This window comes from Hypanus sabinus, unplaced genomic scaffold, assembly GCF_030144855.1.
Source record: "Hypanus sabinus isolate sHypSab1 unplaced genomic scaffold, sHypSab1.hap1 scaffold_336, whole genome shotgun sequence".
NCBI lineage: Eukaryota > Metazoa > Chordata > Chondrichthyes > Myliobatiformes > Dasyatidae > Hypanus > Hypanus sabinus.
The window spans coordinates 106,331-127,087 of record NW_026781240.1 but is presented as its reverse complement, the minus strand read 5'-3'; the positions used below and the strand labels follow the sequence as shown (position 1 = coordinate 127,087).

The window sequence follows — 20,757 nt, the reverse complement described above, 5'->3', positions numbered from 1 at the left end:
AAAGGACAGACTCTCCCATCCATTCCACAATATCCCCTCTAGCCCGTCCGGATCACAGTGAAAGGACAGACTCTCCCATCCATTCCACAATACCCCCTCTAGCCCGAATCAATTTTATGAGGATGGAAGCTCTTTTGTGGATCCAGCAGGGAAACGATGCAATAGTGACGGACAGTGAAGTAATTGAACAGGCCTCTTTTGAAGCAGCTGTCTCCGCGCAGAAGGCTGAGCTGTTTGCTCTGACTCGTGCTCTGTTGCTGGGGCAACAGACGAAAGTGGGAACGTTTACACAGACTCCCATTATGCATTTGGGATTGTACATGACTACGGGGCTCTCTGGGAACATGGGGATTCCTGACTTCCTCTGGCCACCCCATTAGTAATGTCACCTTTGTAAACAACTTACACACCGCTGTACAGCTACCTCGAGTTTTGGCTATTATGAAATGTGCAGCCCACACACGCATGTCCGACTGTGTCACTAAACACAATGCTCTAGCAGATCAAACAGTGAAAAGTGCGGCACTATCCTCAGTAGTTGTAGCTTCCTCGGGTTCCCCGTCAAGCAACCCTCCATGACTAAAGCAGAACGGGTTTGCCAGACATGTGGGAGGTACATAATTTTCAGGGGGACGCCTCTGAGGAAGAGCGCAAACTGTGGTCCCAGATGGGGTGCCAGAAAGACCCTGACCTAGCTTTTTGGATTACCCCAACGGGACAGGTTTGTGTTCCTACACAGTTTTTACCAATATTGGCTGATTATATACATGATTTACCACCCCTGGGAAAGGAGGGAATGGTTGGTAGCCTGCACCCTGCACAGCAGGTACGAGTCCCTTAACAGGTGGACGTTTTTCTGTCTACAATTTGATTTTATTGAATTACCAATGGCCCACACTTTGTAGTGAAAGTAAACGAAGGGGTATGTAACGAACTAGCGATCAAGCAACAGTTCCACTGTGTACACCACCCACGGGCTGCTGGCAGAGTGGAGAGAGCCAATGGCACTCTGAAGAGTAAATTGGCCAAACTAACGGTGGAGGCTGGACTCACTTGGTTGAAGGTCCGACCATTAGCCCTATTCCACTAGGGTTACCCCATAGGGGAAAGCGGGGTTGTCACCAGTTTAAAACATTTATGGATGGCCCATGAGGATATCCTGGGGACCAATACCTTGTGCACCATTGTTCCCAGAAAGCCTACCAGCAAAATTAGATATTGGAAGAGATGCAGAAATAAATATGCCAACTAACCAAAATTTTCCAAGCGTTACATTCACAGGTATGACAAGCTTACAAGGAAGAGAACTACCTTGCAGAGAGGAGTGACTATCCCACCATAGAACCTGGGAATTTATCCTGATCAGGAACTGGGACTGAGGGAAAGTTGGACCTCGGTGGAGAGGACCATATGAAGTGTTACTGACCACTCCGACGGCTGTGAAACTGAAGGGGCAATACATTGAAGAGACTGCAAAGATGTTACTGAAGGAACTAAGTAGAAGGACTCTCTCGGACTAAAGGAAATTGTATTGGTTGATAGTGGAGAGTGATGAACCTCTAGGTTTCTTGCCGTGGATTGTCATTTTAAGAGATAGTGCCTGAGTGACGTCAGCCGGCAGATTTCTTGGGGAGAGGGGGAAAGACAGGGAGAGAGAGAGAGGGGGGAGAGAGAGAGAGGGGGGAGAGAGAGAGAGGGGGGAGAGGGAGAGAGGGGGGAGAGGGAGAGAGGGGGGAGAGGGAGAGAGGGGGGAGAGGGAGAGAGGGAGGGAGAGAGGGAGGGAGAGAGGGAGGGAGAGAGGGAGGGAGAGAGGGAGGGAGAGAGGGAGGGAGAGAGGGAGGGAGAGAGGGAGGGAGAGAGGGAGGGAGGGAGGGAGGGAGGGAGGGAGGGAGAGAGGGAGGGAGAGAGGGAGGGAGAGAGGGAGGGAGAGAGGGAGGGAGAGAGGGAGGGAGAAAGGGAGGGAGAGAGGGAGGGAGAGAGGGAGGGAGAGAGGGAGGGAGAGAGGGAGGGAGAGAGGGAGGGAGAGAGGGAGGGAGAGAGGGAGGGAGAGAGGGAGGGAGAGAGGGAGGGAGAGAGGGAGGGAGAGAGGGAGGGAGAGAGGGAGGGAGAGAGGGAGGGAGAGAGGGAGGGAGAGAGGGAGGGAGAGAGGGAGGGAGAGAGGGAGGGAGAGAGGGAGGGAGAGAGGGAGGGAGAGAGGGAGGGAGAGAGGGAGAGAGAGAGAGAGAGAGAGAGAGAACACGAACGCACGCTGGAACTTGACCACACAGCATGTTTACACATCCCAGTTTGTTTCATTGAAGCAAGGATTATTCATCCATTGTATACCGAATGTGTGATTGTCACTTTGTTTGATCCATTGGAGTGGATCTGTTGGTTTGGGAGTGTCCTGTGTGGACCACTTGTGCTAACCCTTGCCTGGGTGTGGTAATTCACTTGAAGAGGTACTCCTGTGACAAATCACTGTTGGTGATAATTCGTATAATCCAAGTGGGGATTTTGTTGGAGTATCTCGTGGCTACCACTTTTGTTAACCCTTAGCAGAATTCGGGTGTGTTCTGTGGTAACCACTTGTGAGAAGGGATATTCTGTGGAAATCACTGTCGGTAATACTTTGTGTGTTGGATCTGGATTGGGAGTACCTTGCGGAATCTACCTGTGTGTTAACCCTTGCTTGGGTGGTCATTCCCTTTGAAGACTTATCCCTGTGATAAGCTAATTTTGGTGATATTTTGTATGTGGATTTAGAGCAACGATGGATAAGACCTACAGCGACTGTTATCCTGTTTTACCACCGTGGAATTTGTGGAATTCAGCGTAGTTGCCTTCTCTCGACATTCACCTTGGATTAAAAATCTCTCTCTTATCATTTATTCCATGGCTTAACTGAACTTTCATGCTTCACCATCCCAAGACTTTGAGCTTGGTATTCCCTGAGCTCAGTGGTTTGGGAGTTATATTTACACATATGTGTACTCATAACACCTTTAACTTCAGATTATTTTGCTTAAGTTGTTATACAAGTAGATACTAATAAAGACAGTGCTTTTAACATCAAAACTGGACTCCAGGTGTTGTCTATAGCTGCTGGTTCATTTAAACCATTACGGGTGCGTAACAGTGGTGTTTGTGTTTATGTCTTTGAGAGGGCTCACCCCAGCATCCAGTTAAGATTTTCCTGTCTCTGTCACACTTATGCCAAATGGGTAGAACTAGGGGCCCGGACAGACACAGTGTTTTGACAGATGTATCTCAGGCCCCCACCAAACAGAACTTCCTACACTGGGAAACATGCTTCCTGGCCATAACTGCAGGTGCCCAGCAGCGGAGAGGAATAACTGAGACTGAGCGATCTTTAATGATAGTTTTTCTCTCCTATGGAGTAGCCGGGAATTCACAAGAGATAATCAATTTGACTACAGCACTTGAGGACCTGGCCTCAATACTGCAGGGGCCCTGTGACAGAAACACAGGCCCAAGTAACAGAAATACCCACTGAAATGATTGCAATCTGGCAAACAGTCGTACAGAATCGTACGACTTTAGATTTTATCCTCGCTGAGAAAGGGGGAACTTGTGCTATTATTGACACAGAATGCTGCACCTATATCCCTGATGAGTCTACTAACGTTACATCCCTCTCCCAGCACACTGCCAAGGAGACTGACAGCATCAAGAGAGTAGGGCAGGATTTACACGGGTTCACGGAAGGGTCGAAAAAGTGATCTTCGAAGGCCTGTTTGTAATATGTTGAGCATGATATTGCATTATGTCCTAATAGTTGTACGTATCATTGTTATAATTACTGATGTATGCTGTTTTTCCCACTGAGAAGTCAAAGCTGTACTTGGTTGCTTTCTCTGTAAAAAATTACTGTTTTGTTGCTCATTTAATGATCAAAAAGGAGGGAATAATGAAGTATGGTTTAACACTTCGTTAAACTATAACAGCCTGTTTTTCTGAAAGAAACTGCTGATGATCAACAGATGTACTAAGCCATGCTGAGCCATATTTCTTCTTGAGGGTAGCTAGCTAGGTTTTCAGGACACTCATCACCTTGTGTGTTCATGCGCAGAGATAGGACAGTTTCAGTCTGTTCTGTGTGTGTAAGCCATTATGACTATTTTGTCATTTGTCTTTAGGGGCTCCAGCCTGTCGTAGTAAATAACTTTGGTTCCAGCCTGTCTAGTGTGTGGAGTATCTGGATGGATATATCTGTGGTGAAGGGGAATTGTTAGTCAGTTAGTGGATTGGGTGGGAACAGTCATTGACTGTTCCTGTTTGAGTGACTAACTGAGTAAGCCCCAGGTACTTGAAATAAAGAGTTTGTACTAATACAGTCTCTGAGAGACTCTCTCCAGATTCAACTTCCACAGAATGGGATTGGTTTCAAAGGGCTGGGCTGCTGGAAGAACAGTACCAGACCTGGACTAATTGCAACCGGGTCTGACAGAGGCATAAATGGTTCTTCAGAGCACATACAGTCTCACTCCTACCTTCCCTTGTGCAGGTATGTAATGTCTAAAGGACCAGTGTTTGAGTAAAGGAGACTCACCAAACTTTCTCCTGACTGAATCACTGGAATCTCCGAGTCAGATGGGTTCTCTCCAGTCGATGCTCTCAATCCTTGGGCTGGTTCACTTGTTGCTGTTCCCTCATCTTCAGTCCTGGGTTTTCTTCCAATAAATCTCTCACTGCAGGTCTAACTTTAACATGAAAGATAATGAAGCACATTAACAATACAAAGGAGGACCAAACATTTCTGCTTAATGTTACTAGGAACAAAACTCACTGAAATTTAAACGTTGAAGGCAGATATAATGATCTCAGTGAACAATCTTTTATTGTCCCTCACATGACACAAAAGAATATGGGATAAGAAGGAGCCATCATTCAGTCATGGTAAGACATAAGGAACAGAATTAGGTGATTTGATCCATCTAATCTGATCCACCACTCAAACACGGCTGATTTTTATTCCCACACTATATTCCTACCTTCCTCCTGTCACCCTGAAGCTATTTAGCAATCTTGAATATATTAATCTCTGTCATAAATATACCCAAATCACAGCCTCAACCAACCTCTGTGGCAACAAATTCCACACTTCGGACACCTAATGGCAAAAAAAAATTTGCAACTGAATTTTAACTGGAAGCATCTTTATTCTGAGATTGTGCTGTCAGATCACAGACTCTCCGTCTAATGGAAACATCCTCTCCATGTCCACTGTATCCAGGCTGTTCAGCATTCGGTAGGTTTACATAACCAAAGCTCGCCTCCACAAACCCCACTGTCCCTCTGAACTCCATCCAGCACAGGTCCAGAACCATCAAATGCTCCTCACACATAAAGCCGATCATTCCTGAGATTATTCATGTGAACCTCATTAGCAACAACTGTACTGAACACATTTCCAGCAATAACAGACAAACTGGTACCAGGATAATTGACAGGGAAAAGTTCTGCTTTCTTTACTGTTCTACTATCACAGATCGAGTCATTTCCATTTCCAGGTTAAATGTAATAAAAAGAAAGTGGAATTACCAGAAACACTCAGCAGGTAAGGAACAGCTGCGAGGAGGGGAACAAACTTTACAATTCAGGTTAATGACGTTTCGTCAGAATGACTTCAAACATTTCGTTTTTAGTGCAACTTGAGATTCTGCCTGATTTCCACCGAGTGACAGACTGGTGACAGTGAGGGGTCCGCTCACACAGTTTGAACACCAGACTCACGGGTCTATTTCTACTGTTGTAAACACGGAAAAGCCGGTCCGGAGACGTCAGAACACACCACAGCTACTGAATTAATTATACATACTACTGTATGAAAGATTCAAAAATGACAAAGTTAGAAGATACAACTAGAACTTTGTCATATATACTTTGACCCTCACCAACTTTTTATCAACACACCATAGGAAGTTTCCCATCCGGACACTTCACGCTTTGCATGGTAACTGCTCCGCCCGTGACTGAGAGGAACTGCACAGTCTTTTGGATCCAGATCAGTCCTCGGTAAAGCAGGCAGTGAAATAAAAGATTCCCACAACCTGGGACGTTCTCCTTTCTCACCCACCCCAGTCCGGGAGAAGACACAACAGCCATAAAGCTCCAGGACAAAAGCGAGGAGCCTTTGGAAGCGAGACGTGTTCGGGAAATTAATGGGACTCAGTGGCCAAAATCACACCACGTGATCTTGTGTGACAACGCGGAGGGCGGGGCGAATCTGCAACACACAGCGTCACGTGACCTGTCGGCGGGACTTCTATTTAAATTCTGCAGAAACAGACAGCCTGTGCTCCTGTTTGGATCGTTTAATGCAGATTAAGTGGAGTCGACACATTTCTGACGAGCCCAGATAACTGGAAAATAAATGATTAACTGGCCCTCAGTTCGGGGCTCACGGCCAACATCGGATCTCCCCGCTCGGGATCCGGCTCAGTACTTACCGATGGGAAAGTGATATCTTCGGCCCCCAAACAGTGATCCCGACGGAAGAGACGAAAGTCTTTCCCGATCACACAGCCGACCCACTTCAGCTCTGAGCGGAGAGGATAACACCGTCCACCCGGAGACTGTGAAAATGCGCGAAGAGATTGTTACATCATCGGGAGGCGGGGCCTCGGTAACAGACGCGCAGATGTTGCCCATCTGCGGTTAAATGGGAGGGGCAAACGGGATCACGTGTCAGGATTGGTGACACCTCCCCCCCTCCCCCCAGGCAGAGACTCCAGCTACTCATTAGTCTGTGGAAAGAAGCAAACTTGCCGCTCACATCTCCTCTCACCTTAAATGTATTAGACATTTCAACCCCCAGGAAAAATATATCGTCTGTCCACTCTATCTATTCCTCTCGTGATCTTATGAACGTCCATCCACTCTCACCCCAGCCTGCGCCGCTCTGGAGAAAACAACACAAGTTTGTCCAGCCTCTCGTTATAGCTCATGCCCTCTAATCCAGGCAGTGTCCTGGTAAAGCTCTTCTGTGCCCTGTCCAAAGCCCCGACATCCTTCCGAGAATGGGGGCGACCAGAACTGTATGACACACTCCAGATGTGCTCTAACTAGTTCTATAAAAAAGTGTTATGAGCTGTAACGTTTTAGAAACGAACCAGCAGCAATAGAGTTCACACTGGAGTCTGGTTTTGATGTTAAAGCCATTGTCTTTAGTAGTATCGACTTACAAATATAGTAACAACGAAATAAAGGAAAGTTACCAGTGTTAAGTGCATATATGTATAAATATAATTACCAGACTCTCGAACGTAAGGGAACAAAGCTTAGAGTCTTGAGATGGTAAATTAGGAAAGTTCAGTAATCCACGGAATAAATGATGGGAGAGAGATATTTGTAATCCAGGGTGAAACGTAGAGAAAAGGCCGTTACTTCAAAATAACCGTCGACGAAGTTCTTATCCGTTGAATCCGTCCACATACGAGTTATCAGCGAAAGTGACCTGTCAGAGGAATACCGTCTTCCAGGGGTTACCACACAACATACCCAGGCAAGGATTAACACAAGATATTCCAAAAGCCACTCCTATGGATTATACGAAGTGACAGCCACAGACATTCGTTGTGGTTCCGTGTACAGATGATTAACCCACTCTTGTGGGCATAGGAGAATTCCAAGCCTCAGCTGCGACTAACTGAAGCGATCAGCTTTTCCAGTCTCTCTCTCTCTCTCTCTCTCTCTCTCTCTTGTTCAGTCCACAGTCAGCGCTGTCAGCCTGTGACTGACGTCATAGCCCCGCCTCCTCACGCCGGCGCTCTTAAAGAAACAGTCACAGTACGACCTTTGAACTCAATGTTTCAACTAATAATGACAACCATGTCTTTTGCCTTCTTAACCACCCGATCAATCTGTGCAGTCTCTTTCAGGGAGCGATGAACTTCGAGTCTAAAAACCCTCTGATCATCGACATTGTTCAGGGATTTGCATTTAACAGTGTACTGTCTCTCCACATTCGACCTACCGAGCTGCCAAGATGATCGTCACTAATCAAATCTCACTGAGATTTCTCAGGTCCTGTTGATTTTATTGCCAATTGCACAAGTACGGGAAGGTACAGGGACAGAGAAACACTAACTTGTGGCATCACAGGCAAGTACATTCTGTGCTGTCTTTACGACAGTTATTTAGTTTATAATATTTCCGCTTAGTAATTCATTCGATAGTGTTTTCTAGTTAGAATTAGAAGTGTTCAAAGTATATTCATTGCATGTAAAATATATCGGCATGCGATGACGTCACATCCGGTTTCGCCGCGTCTTGTGGGAAAATACCGGTTTGAAATTAACGCGAGGGTGGGGGCTTACCACGAGTCAGACCCGAGCAGAAGTTGTTTTGCAGGCATGAGAAATCACAGTGAGAGCAACGCTGTAAGTTAATAGATAATCGATATATTGAACTAAGATGTTAATGCCGATCCTGTTAGAAGTAACGACGGTAGATAATGTTTATGCTTTCGTTAGTTAAAGAGTCGCGGATAGTTTGCATGGAAGTGTATTAAAATAGTCAATGGAGCAGGTAAACTCTCCCTGTATACTGCACCTTAGTGTAATGTAGTTATAGTCACCTTTGCAAGTATTTACACTTGAAATGTGATATTAAGGAAGGAACAAATACTGTATCAATCTTGTATTGTTTTATCAACAGTTTTCACCATATGCTAATGTGAAGAGTGAACAGTAAATGGTTAATCTTGCTGCGATCTGGTTCTTATTAACTGTGGTTTATCTCGACGTTAAATTCGGCGTTCGTGACACGCGAAGGAGAACGTGACACATTCTGTTAACACACGGAACACAAATTATACGATTCTCTGTCAGTAACAATCTGTAAATATGATTTATGTCATTAGCAATGTATAAAATACTTTGTGTCATGATCAATATTAAAATGTGCATTTTGTCTCAATAACAGACTTGGAGATATTGAATTTGGTCCCTGTCTCCATTCCTCCTGTAATCCACAACCAGCTCCTTTGTTTTTGTCACAATGAGGGAGAGGTTGTTTTCTTGACACCACTGTGTCGGGGTGATGACTTCTTCTCTGTAGGCTGCCTCGTTATTATTTGAGTTTAGGCCAGTCAGTGTAGTGTAGTCAGCAAATTTAATTAACAGATTGGAGCTGTGGGTGGCGACATGTCATGAGAATACAGAGAATAAAGGAGGGGGCAAAGAGACACCCGTGTGGGGTAAGTGTGCTGAGGGTCAGAGAGACAGAGGAGATGGAGCCCACTCTTACCACCTGCCGGTGATCTGACAGGAAGTCCAGGATCCAGCTACACAAGGCAGGGTGAAGGCCGAGGTCTCTGAGCTTCTTGTCGATACTTCACGGCTTTGTATGGCTACTGCTCTGCCTATGACTGCAAGGAACTGCAGAGAACATCAGAGAAACAAGCCTCCTCTCCATGGACTCTTCCTACACTTCCCCTGCCTCGGAAAAACAGGCCATGTACACAAAGAACCTCATAACCTGGACATTCTTGCTGCAAACCCGCTCCCACATTGGCGGAGAGATACAAAAGCTTTAAAGCGCGTAACACCAGGCTGAAGGGTGGCTTCCTGTCTGTGGTTATAAGCCAAATGAATGAAAAAATGGACTCGGCCTCACAATGTAACTCGACGTGACTCTGCACCATATGTCTAGTGATTGTTTTGCCAATTTCATTTTTCATTTTTAGAATCTTTTTTATTGATGCATAATCTTCTACAGCTATAAAATGATGCAAAACGTCAAAACGTACAATTAACAAAGCTGAAAAAAACTGATCGTAAAATATAAGAATGGAAATATATATATATAGAAAAATAAAAGAAAAAAAGTATCCCATCTTACTCGGGAAAAACCCAGTAACCGCAAAAAAAAAGGGGGGAAATCCATTAGGAATGAACCCTCCGGAGCAAAACGTTTGACCATCATCTAAATATTTTTAAAAAGAATCATCAACCGTCATATCACATTTATATAAAAAAAATAAAATCGGACGGAAACCATATAGCATAATTCAAATTAAATGACAATATTTGGCAAAAGAGCCCCATCTTCTCTCTAAATCGAATCGAGGATCAAATGTTCTACTATTTTTTCCTAACTAAGACATAACATTCCTTGAGAAAACGATTCAATGAATGTAGGGGAAGAAATATCTTTCCATTTTAATAAAACAGCCCTTCTTGTCAGTAGTGTAACAAATGCAATTACATGTTGATCTGAAGATGAAATACCCTGAATATGATGTGGAGCTATTCCAAATAGAACAGTCAATCTATTTGGTTGTAAATTAATTTTCAGAGCTTTAGAACTTGTAGAAAAAAAGATTTCCAAAACGATTTTAATGAAGAACATGACCAGAACATATGTGACAAAGTAGCTACTTCAGTTTTACATCTATCTCAGCATTTGTCTACACTAGGAAATATTTTAGATCGTCTCCCCTTTGTTAAATAATAACGGTGAACAGTTTTAAATTGAATTAAACAATGGTTGGCACATTCAGAAGAGGAATTTACATTTTTCAAAACTCGAAGCCAATCTTCATTAACAAAGGTCATATTAAGTTCTCTCTCCCAATCTTGTTTAATCTTGAGTTATAGGTTCTCGTTTCGTAACAAAAATAAATTATAAATTCAGCCAATTGAACCTTTCACAAAGGGATTCAATTTCAAAATGGTATCCAACATATCAGATTCTTGGAAACAAGGAATCTTAGGTAAATATTGTTGTAAAAATGTCTAAACTGAACATATTGCAAAAAATGTGTATGAGCGAGAGAAAATTTGTTAATTAACTCTTCAAAGATCATAATGGACCATCACAAAATAAATCTGTAAAAGAATGGATCCCTTTATTTTTCCATGGGAGAAAAAGGGGGTCAGTTGTTCAAGGTATAAATGAGAAGTTTCGATGTAAAAAACTAGTCATCTTAAATTGTTTTAATTTTTTTTAAAAACGAAACTGAACCCAAATCCGTAGGGATTGTTTAATAACCGGGTAAAGATTTAAGTTTGGAATTTAAACGAAAACATGATTGTCTAATGTTCACATCCCAATAATACTGTTAAATTAGGAAGTGCAAGCCCACCATCTTTTTCAGATTTTTGTAAATGATACTTATTAATTCTTGGACTCTTATTGTTCCAAATAAAGGAAGAAATAAGTGAATCAATTTGATCGAATTTCTTTTAGTTAAAAAGATAGGTATATTTTGGAAAATATATAAAAATCTAGGTAAATCCTCATTTTCACAGCATGAATACGACCTATTAAAGAAAAAGTAAGTGGATTCCATCCAGAAAATTGTTGTCATTTCTGTGGAATGGAAATATATGGAAAAGGCTTCACTCTCACATTACGATCTGCGGTAACTGGGATCAGGTGACCGGTGGTGGGTCTCCCATATCAATATCAGAATCAGGTTTAATAACACCGGCATATGTCATGAAATTCGTTGTCTCTGCGGTAGCAGTAGAACCTAATTCATAACAATAGATTTTAACAATTGTGATTTAATATAAGAAGATAAATATCACGTAATTAACCAAAGCCCCGACATCCTTCCGAGAATGGGGGCGACCAGAACTGTATGGAACACTCCAGATGTGGTCTAACTAGTTTTATAAAACTGTGTTACGAACTGTAACGTTTTAGAAACGAACCAGCAGCAATAGAGTTCACACTGGAGTCTGGTTTTGATGTTAAAAGCACTCTGTTTATTAGCATCTACTCATAATATAGTAACTTAACGAAATAAAGTTATGTAAATAATATGTGTAAATATAACTCCCAGACTATCGAGTCTGAGGGAACAAAGCTTAGAATCTTGAGATGGTAAAGTAGGAAAGTTCAGTAATCCACGGAATAAATGATAGGAGAGAGATATTTGTAATCCAGGGTGAAACGTAGAGAAAAGGCCGTTACTTCAAAATAACCGTCGACGAATTTCTTATCCGCTGAATCCGCCCACAGACGAGTTATCAGCGAAAGTGACCTGTCACAGGAATACCGTCTTCCAGGGGTTACGACACAACATACCCAGGCAAGGGTTAACACAATATATTCCACAATCCACTCCTATGGATTATACGAATTTGACAGCCACACACGTTCGTTGTGGTTCCGTGTACCGATGATCAACCCACTCTTGTGGGCATAGGAGAGTTCCAAGCCTCAGCTGCGACTAACTGAATCTATCAGCTTTTCCAGTCTCTCTCTCACTCTCTTTAGACTGGCCGACTGCCTGTCTGCAGATCTCTCTCTCTCTCTCTCTTATTGTTCAGTCCACAGTCAGCGCTGTCAGCCTGTGACTGACGTCATAGCCCCGCCTCCTCACGCCGGCGCTCTTAAAGAAACAGTCACAGTCCGACCGCAGGCTCGTAACAGCCGCAACACAACTTCCCGATTTTTGAACTCAGTGATTCAACTAATAAAGGCAACCATGCCCTTTGCCCTCTTAACCTCCCGGTCAATCTGTGCAGTCTCTTTCAGGGAGCGATGAACTTGGAGTCCAAGATCCCTCTGATCATCGACACTGTTCAGGGTTTTGCACTTAACAGTGTACTGTCTCATACATTCGACCTACCGAGCTGCCAAGATGATCATCACTAATCAAATCTCACTGAGATTTCTCAGGTCCTGTTGAATTTATTGCCAAGTGCACAAGTACGGGAAGGTACAGGTACAGAGAAACACTGACTTGTGGCAGCATCACAGGCAAGTACTTTCAGATAACACACGGAACACAAGTTATACGATGCTCTGTCAGTAACAATCTATAAATATGTTTTATGTCATTATCGATATATAAAATACATTATGTCATGATCAATATTAAAATGTGTATTTTGTATCAACAACAGTCTTGCAAATGTTGAATTTGGTCCCTGTCTGCATTCCTCCTGTAATCCACAACCAGTTCCTTTGTTTTTGTCACAATGAGGGAGAGGTTGTTTTCTTGACACCACTGTGTCGGGGTGATGACTTCTTCTCTGTCGGTTGCCTCGTTATTATCTGGGATTAGGCCAATCAATGTAGTGCCGTCAGCAAATCTAATTAGCAGATTGGAACCCGCCACTGCAGCCCCACAGTGCACTATGTACTGATTGCAAAGCTACGAAATTGCATGTGAATACCCTCCCCTCCCCCAACTCCACTCTTTCTGCGTCACCAGTAGACTGGGACATCTCTCATCTCGCTGCCTCTGCCAGGACGTTAAACTGTGAACAACTGTGGACAGGGACTGATCTCTGGGGTACTCCAAACGCTACCTCCTTCCAGTCTGAAAACGACCCACTCATCCAGACACACACTACCGGCAGTTTATCGACCTCCAACGGAAAAGCCTAATCACCTACTCCTGATGTTCAATACCATTGCTGACTCTGAGTTTACCACCGTCAAATGCCGGGAGGGACATAATAATCAGAAAGTCTCTAGTCACAGCCGTGTACATACAATGTGATCTCAGTAGGTGTGTGGCGCATGCTCAGAATGCGAAGGAGACGGACAAACTGAGCCAAGTCACAGACTGATGAAGGGGAGGAATGATCCATTTTGATACAGAGAGGGAAGCAGAGAGTTTGATGTTGTGCCTGATGCCGGAAATGTGGCCGGTTAGAAGATGAAATCTTGTTCCTCTAAATTGTTTTGAGATGTGACAGTGTTTTAATCAGAAGGCACCATGGAGACTAAAATTATTTCAGTTGAAATGTTGTCCTTCACCCACTGACGTGCTCTGTAAACATTTAACAGTGTAGAAAATTAAAAGGATTTGTGTATGGGAATCTCGAACAGAACAGCACTTTAGTCCGCTCTATCTGTCAGTTCACCAGCGCTTGGACACAAAGTACACTGCAGATGCTGTGGTCAAAGCAACACGTACAAGACGCTGGAGGAACTCAGCAGGTCGGGCAGCATCCGTGTAAATGAGCAGTCAACGTTTCGGGTCAAGACCGAAGACCGAGATCCACAGCTTCGCTCTGGGAAGCGGCCGTTCACCTGCTCCGTGTGTGGGAAGAGACTCGTTCAGTTAACCCACCTTGTGATGCTCCGGTGAGTTCACAATAAATAGAGGCCACATTTCTGTCCGGAGTGAGCAAAGTGTTTTACTCAATCATCCCAGCTGCTGCAACACCAACAACTTCACATCAGGGAGGAAGTTCAAATCAGCTCCGTGTGAAATGTTTAACCAACACGGTGACTGAAGGCAGCTGAAGGTTCATGAGGGACTGTTACTGTCAGATTCTGCAGTTCTTGCGGCTGCTCATCGCACCCAGGGCTGAACCCTGGTCACTGAGCATTGGAGGAGTCTGTTCTGCTGATGTTAGCCTTAAACTAGACTGGTGTTTACTATTGTGGAGCTGTGATATATAAATCACCTCTGTATCAAATTCCGTGTCTCACTGGAGAGGCCACTCGGCCCATCTTGACCCTGCCCATGTTTCTGTTCCATATCAGTATATGAAAATATATCCCTGCCGTTCCCCTCTTGCTCTCCCTGAGATGACAGGTTGCAACTAGTCACCTCTCTATGGGATAGGAAATTTGTTACGTACCCCGTAACTGGGTGTTTAAACAGAAGAGAAAGAAGAATCCGGTGGAGTCTGGTGGTACCAAACTAAAGGTGTTTATTAATAAAAATAAGCAAAACCATATCAATAATGCGAATATACATATAAAACAAGTTAGCAGTAATAAACATAAAAGTGTAGGAATAATAATAAGCAATAATAAACAAGCTCTATTGATGTCTAGGGGTAAATGAATTGTCATGGAAAAGTACAAAATACAGTTCAGTTCATGAGTGCTGATGTAGTTATGGTTGTTGTATTGTAATCATGAGAGAGAGAGAGAGAGAGAGAGAGAGAGAGAGAGAGAGAGAGAGAGAGAGAGAGAGCGAGAGAGAGAGAGAGAGAGCGAGAAAGAGAGGGGGAGAGAGCAAGAGAGAGAGCGAGAGAGAGAGAGAGAGCGAGAGAGAGAGCGGGAGAGAGAGAGCGAGAAAGAGAGGGGGAGAGAGCGAGAGAGAGAGAGAGAGAGAGAGAGAGAGAGAGAGAGAGAGAGAGAGAGAGATGGTGTTATGGTTTCTCTGCAAGCTTGTTTCCACTTTTATAAGGACTCTGTCAGCTTCTGTGTTCTTACCGAGAGAGAAGGGAGGAACTGTTTGATGGACAGCTGGGGCTCAGCACGGTGAGATAAGTAGGAGGTCCGCTGATAGACCTCCAGAAACATGGTTTTGGACTCTGAATGAGCTTTGTTGTGTCCACAGAAAAAGGTGGGTTTTGGAAGATCGATCAGGAAAAGGCTGTGACCGGTGGGGAGTTATTCGTGTGTCCATCCGTCGCCTGGGTTAATAACTCCACCACAGAAGAACGGTCCCGTTTGTAGTGTCACAGTCGGTGACATCCAAAGGATTTCGGAGGACGACGGGACTATCGACGGCATCAGTTTACCTGAAGACTCAAACCTCTCCCTCTCTCTCCATCACTACTCGACTCAATCCCACGAACTGAAACGAACTTCACTCATCACCGTAAGACGGCATCCATTCACCCCGAGGCGTGAAGGAGCTTGGCTTTCCTATTTCCACACACACACACACACACACACACACACACACACACACACACACACACACACACACACACACACACACACACACACACATATATATATATAAAATCATTGATAACCTGTTTGATATATCTGCATTTATATTGCTGTAGTTACTAATAAATAGCATTAGTTTACTGCAATACCAGACGACACAGTGTTTTATATTTCTGCTGGTTCTTTGACCCGTCACGGGGTACCTAACAGTATCTACTCCAAATATAAAAGATCAAATGAAATAAACAGTGTTATGCGTATATATAGCTCCCAAACTATCAAGCTTGGGAAACAATGCTTAAAGTCTTCAGATGGTAAATTGGAAAAGTTCAGTAATCCACGGAATAAGTGAGTGAGAGGAGAGATTTGTAAATCCACAGGAAAATGTAGAGAGAAGGCAATTATGAAGAATTCCACACACATTCCACGCTGGGTAAACGAAATAACAGTCGCCGAAGATTAGAAATATCACCAGGTGACAGTCACAGGAATATCGTCTTCAAGTGGTTACCACAGAACACCCCGATTCCAGGTAAGGGCCAACAAAAGTGATACCACGGGTACTCCAGCAAATCCACACATATTGATGATACGAAGTGACAGTCACACATCCGTTGTGTACTGCGTGCCGATGATCAGATCAACCGTACCTTTTGGGCATGGAAGAGTTGCAGCCTATAGCAGTCACACGCTGAAGTTGCAACAGCTTGTCTCCCTCTCCCGCTCCCGCTCCCTCAGGCTGCCGCAGCTTGTGTCTGACGTCACAGCCCCGCCTCACTCAGGCACTTAAAGCGACACTCACAGTAAACGAACCTGCGGTCTCGTAACACAATGCACCTCTAAAGTCTGACAGCAGACTCGCGAGTGAATCTTCGATGGTGTAGAGTCAGAAACCGAAGATTTGCCAGATTGAGTCAGGGGCTGCAGAGAGAGATGGGGTCCAGAGGAGGAGGACGAATAAGACCAGCACGATGTGGTTAAAAGTGAAAGATTAGAAGCATTTGGAAACTGGTTGATCGAAAAAAAAGGTGGTTAATTTCAGCAAAACACAGGTGGAAATCAACAGATCAGGCAGAAATTTTGGAGAGGAATACATAGAAAACGTTTTGGCAGAGCCCCTTCCGCATGCCTAGCCTGTGTACTCCGCTGCTTAGTTGCTCTCTGAATTGTTTTGTGTGTGTGCGTCTCTGTATTTCCAGCAACTGCAGGAACTACTGTGTTTTATATCTGCATTTTACTTTGGCATTAGATACACGTTGATATTGAGTATATTGGTTATGGGAGCCGCTTTCTGCGTTAAAACAGCTGCAGATTTTTTCTATCCCCAAGATAAAAAAAAATGAGATATAGACATTGAACCGGTGCTTGCAGAAATCTTTAATGGCACCGTGATTACCCATAGGGCCATGCGTTAAGAATTTCGTCGGCGCTGAAGCGCTGATGAAATGCGCAGGCGTCAGGCTGAGTTTCACGCATGCGCGCAGTACACAGAAGCCTTTGAAAATGTCGGTTGCAGGTAAGAGTGATTCTCCGTGTTTTTATCTTAAACACCGATTTCGAGATAATTCCTCTGAATTTCGGACACCGTGACCAGCAATCCCGGGACAGTCCTGTTCTCTTCCCTCTCTCTCAGCCCCACGATCCGTACACGGGCCCCGGGGAGCTTCCGGCTGATGAGGGAATGGGAACCGATGGATCTCTCAGACAGAGCTGAGCTCCAGCTATCTAAATGCAAGGATTAGGAACTCGGAGAAAGGGAACAAAATCTTTTACATCAGCAATTGAGAAAATCGGCATTAGGACTCTTTTCTGTAGATGCTGCCTGGCCTGCTGAACTCCTCCAGTATTTTGTGCGTGTTGCTTCCTCTACCTCCTCTTGCTCTGGACTTTTCTACCGGTGAAAACATGTTTTGTACCATTCTCTCTGGGTACTTAATGATATCAAGCACCTTTGCCCTGGGCAACAAGTAGCTTTCACATCACAAATGTGCCAGACTCCAATGAGACAGACTACTGCCCTTCCCTTCATATTCATTGGGATTTCATTCACTGAGTTCACCACCGTCAGTCATTGGGGGAGGGTTCAGGGGGAATATATATGTAGAACACAGAAACTAGTGATGCCTGTTTGCATTTTGGTGATGGAAAAGTTGCTGGAGAATTTGCAAGTGGGAAGAAGTGGAGTGATATTTGGAAATCTGACTTTTTAAAGTGTAATTTAGCAAGGAAACCACATATGGACAATGTGCAAAAGCTTTGGTGAGAAAATCCTCCATTTCCTGTTCCAGGCCTGCTACATAGGTTGTGTGAGAGTGCAGATGAACTCGATCAAACCCAGAGGAGATCAAAGTTCCTATTGACAGTGATTTGCTAGATGTTAAAATGAATACCTCTCTATATAAAATTCACTGTGCACGTCTTGTCACTGGGTAAAAAATGCACAGTGCAAGATATATCTGCACACTGGTTATTACAAATTAGAGGGGAGATTACTACAAATTAGAGGGGTATTGGAGGGAAGAGGGGAGACCTCCAGTGTCCCTGATGCCCTCACCTACAAGATGTGCAGCTTGTAACCCAGCACTTCAATGAGCTGCAACTTGAAATGGGTGAATTCCAGATCATCCAGCAGTTGGAGGGGTTGATAGATATGACATGAAGAGAGGTGAGTTACTCGCAAGGTGCAGGACACAGGAAACTGGGTGAGAATCAGGAAGGGGAATGAGGTTAAATAGGCATCACAGAGTACTCTAGTGGCCATCCCCCTCAACAACAGGTAGAGCACTTTAGAAACTGTTGGGGGGGGGGGAATTACCTGGCAGAGGAAAGTCAAAGGGCTGATAGGGGATTTGTCAGTTAGAGGAACAGAACAAGAGGGGACGAATATCCTAGTGGTAAGGCTTGCTAGTGGTAGTGAGCAGGGGAGGGGGTTAAATAAAATGTGGTTAAAATAAGTTGTAGGGGGAATGGGAGCCAGAGTGACAGAACAGATAATGGAGAGGGTGAATTGAATTGACTTTATTAGATACATACTTTATAAACATGAGGAGTAGAAATATTTACCTTACATCTCCATCTAAATGGGCAATGTGTAATTTATAGTGATTTATAATAGATAGTTTGTACATAGGACAGTCAATACAACATTGAAATGCAATTGTATCAGCATGAATTAATCAGTCTGATGGCCTGGTGGAAGATGATGTCCCGGGGCTTGTTGGTCCTTTTGCTGTGGTACCGTTTCCTGGATGATAGCAGCAGGAACAGCTTGTGGTTATGGTGAATTGGGCCTGTTTGTCCCTGATATTCGTTGGGACCTTTTTACACACCTGTCTGTGTAAATGTACTGAATCGTGGAAAGTAGATTGAACAATGTATAATTTCCTTGTTTATATTTAGAGACATTTTTTGGTGTATAAAATGATGAGGGGTATTGAGCGTGTGAGTGGCCAGAGGAGTGTTTTTTCCCCAGGGTTGAAATGGTTAATGCCGAGTTTCCACACTCCCAAAGACCCTTTGTCCATCTCCTGAGTAAATAGAGATGGAAAAATATTTAAGATCTCCCCCATCTGCTTTGGATCCACACGTGGATTGCCATTCCGGTCTTCCAGAGGACCAACTTTGTGCCTTGCAATCCTTTTGCTCTTAATCTATCACTAGAATCCCTGAGGATTATCCTTCACCTTTTCTGTGACAGCAACCTCATGCCATCTTTTAGCCATCCTGATTGATTTCTTATGTGTTCTCTTGCATTTCTTATACTCCATAAGAAACTGACTGCCTATCCCTGTTATGTAATTCAATTTTGTGCTTTACCAGGGTCTCAATATCTCTTGCAATCCGAGTTTCCCTACAGTTTCTACCTTTACCTTTTATTCTGACATACCCGCTTACTACTTTCAAAATTTCGCTTTGAAGGCCTCCCATTTACCAAACACACCTTTGCCATAAAGCAGCCTGTCCCGGTCCACAGTTGCCAGATCCTAGTGTTGATTCCAGGTGTTGATCCATGTCCTGAACACATCCACCTTTCCTACGCTGCTCCTTGTATTGAAATATACAGGGCTCAGCATATTCACTGCACCATGCTCAACTTTTTCATTCCTGACTTTGTCTGAGGCCTGAACAACATCTGTCTCCACAACCTCTCCACTCTCTGTTCTGTTATTCAGGCTCCCATTCCCCCTGCAACTTTAGTTTAACCCTCCTTACCCCCACCTCCCACCATGCAGATCTATCACCCCTTTGGCTTTCCTCTCCCAGATCAATAAAAAGGAAGTGCATACCAGGTACAGGCAGATAGGAACAAATGGGGTACTTATGAAATACAGGAAATTCAAGTGAACACTTATGAAAAAAATAAAAGAAGGCATGAGTTTGCCCCAGCAGACAAGGTGAAGGAGGTTCCTAAGGGAATCTGCAGATATGTTAAGAGCAAAAAGATTGCAAGGGAAAAAAAAATAATTCTCTGGAAGATCAGAATGGTAATCCATATGAAGGGATAACATAGATTTGGGAAGATTTTTTTTCGCATCCGTATTTACACAGGAGATGGACACAGAGTCTATAGAAGTGAGGCAAAGCTGCATCAACTTCATGGACCCTGTACAGATTACAGAGGTGGAGGGGTTTGAGGCAAATTAGTGTGGATCAATCCCCAGGGCCTGACAAGTTGTTCACTAGGACCCTGCGGAGGACAAGTGCAGAAATTATCGGGGCCTTAGCACAGATATTTAAATCATCCTTAGTGACAGGTGAGGTACTGGAGGTTTGGAGGACAGACAATGTTGTTCTGCTGTTCAAGAAAGGCTGTAAAAATGAACTAGGAATTTATACATTGGTGAGCTTGACATCAGAACTGGGAAATTTATTGGCATGTGGGTGCAGGAACCAGGTATATACTGTAAGTATTTGGATAGGTGTGGACTGATAAAGGATAGACAGCATGGCTCTCGCCAATCTTATAGAGTCTCTCGAGGAAGTTATCAGGGAAGTGGATGAAGGCAAGGCAGTGGATGTTGTCTACATGGACGTTAGCAAGGCACTTGACAAAGTCTCATATGGGAGGTTTGTCAGGAAGGTTCAGTCACTCAGCATTCAAGATGAGACAGTAAATTGGATGAGACACTGTCTTTGGGAGAAGCC

The 20,757-nt window shown here is 44.0% G+C and overlaps 1 protein-coding gene across 7 annotated transcripts in view; it reads right to left on the bottom strand.

Annotated features, from left to right (window-relative positions):
* Positions 1 to 20,757, bottom strand: part of LOC132388497 (zinc finger protein 229-like) — a 142,483-nt gene that overhangs the window by 30,517 nt on the left and 91,209 nt on the right. For 5 of the 7 annotated variants that reach the window (XR_009510248.1, XR_009510247.1, XM_059960851.1 and 2 more), the window contains exons 1-2: positions 6,453 to 6,585; positions 4,553 to 4,703 (exon numbers count right to left, since the gene is read on the bottom strand). The exons of the other annotated variants lie outside the window; for them this stretch is intronic. The gene's annotated coding sequence lies outside the window, so the exon portion shown is untranslated. Of the gene's footprint in view, positions 1 to 4,552; positions 4,704 to 6,452; positions 6,586 to 20,757 lie in introns of those variants that run through there. 7 annotated transcript variants of the gene reach the window in all.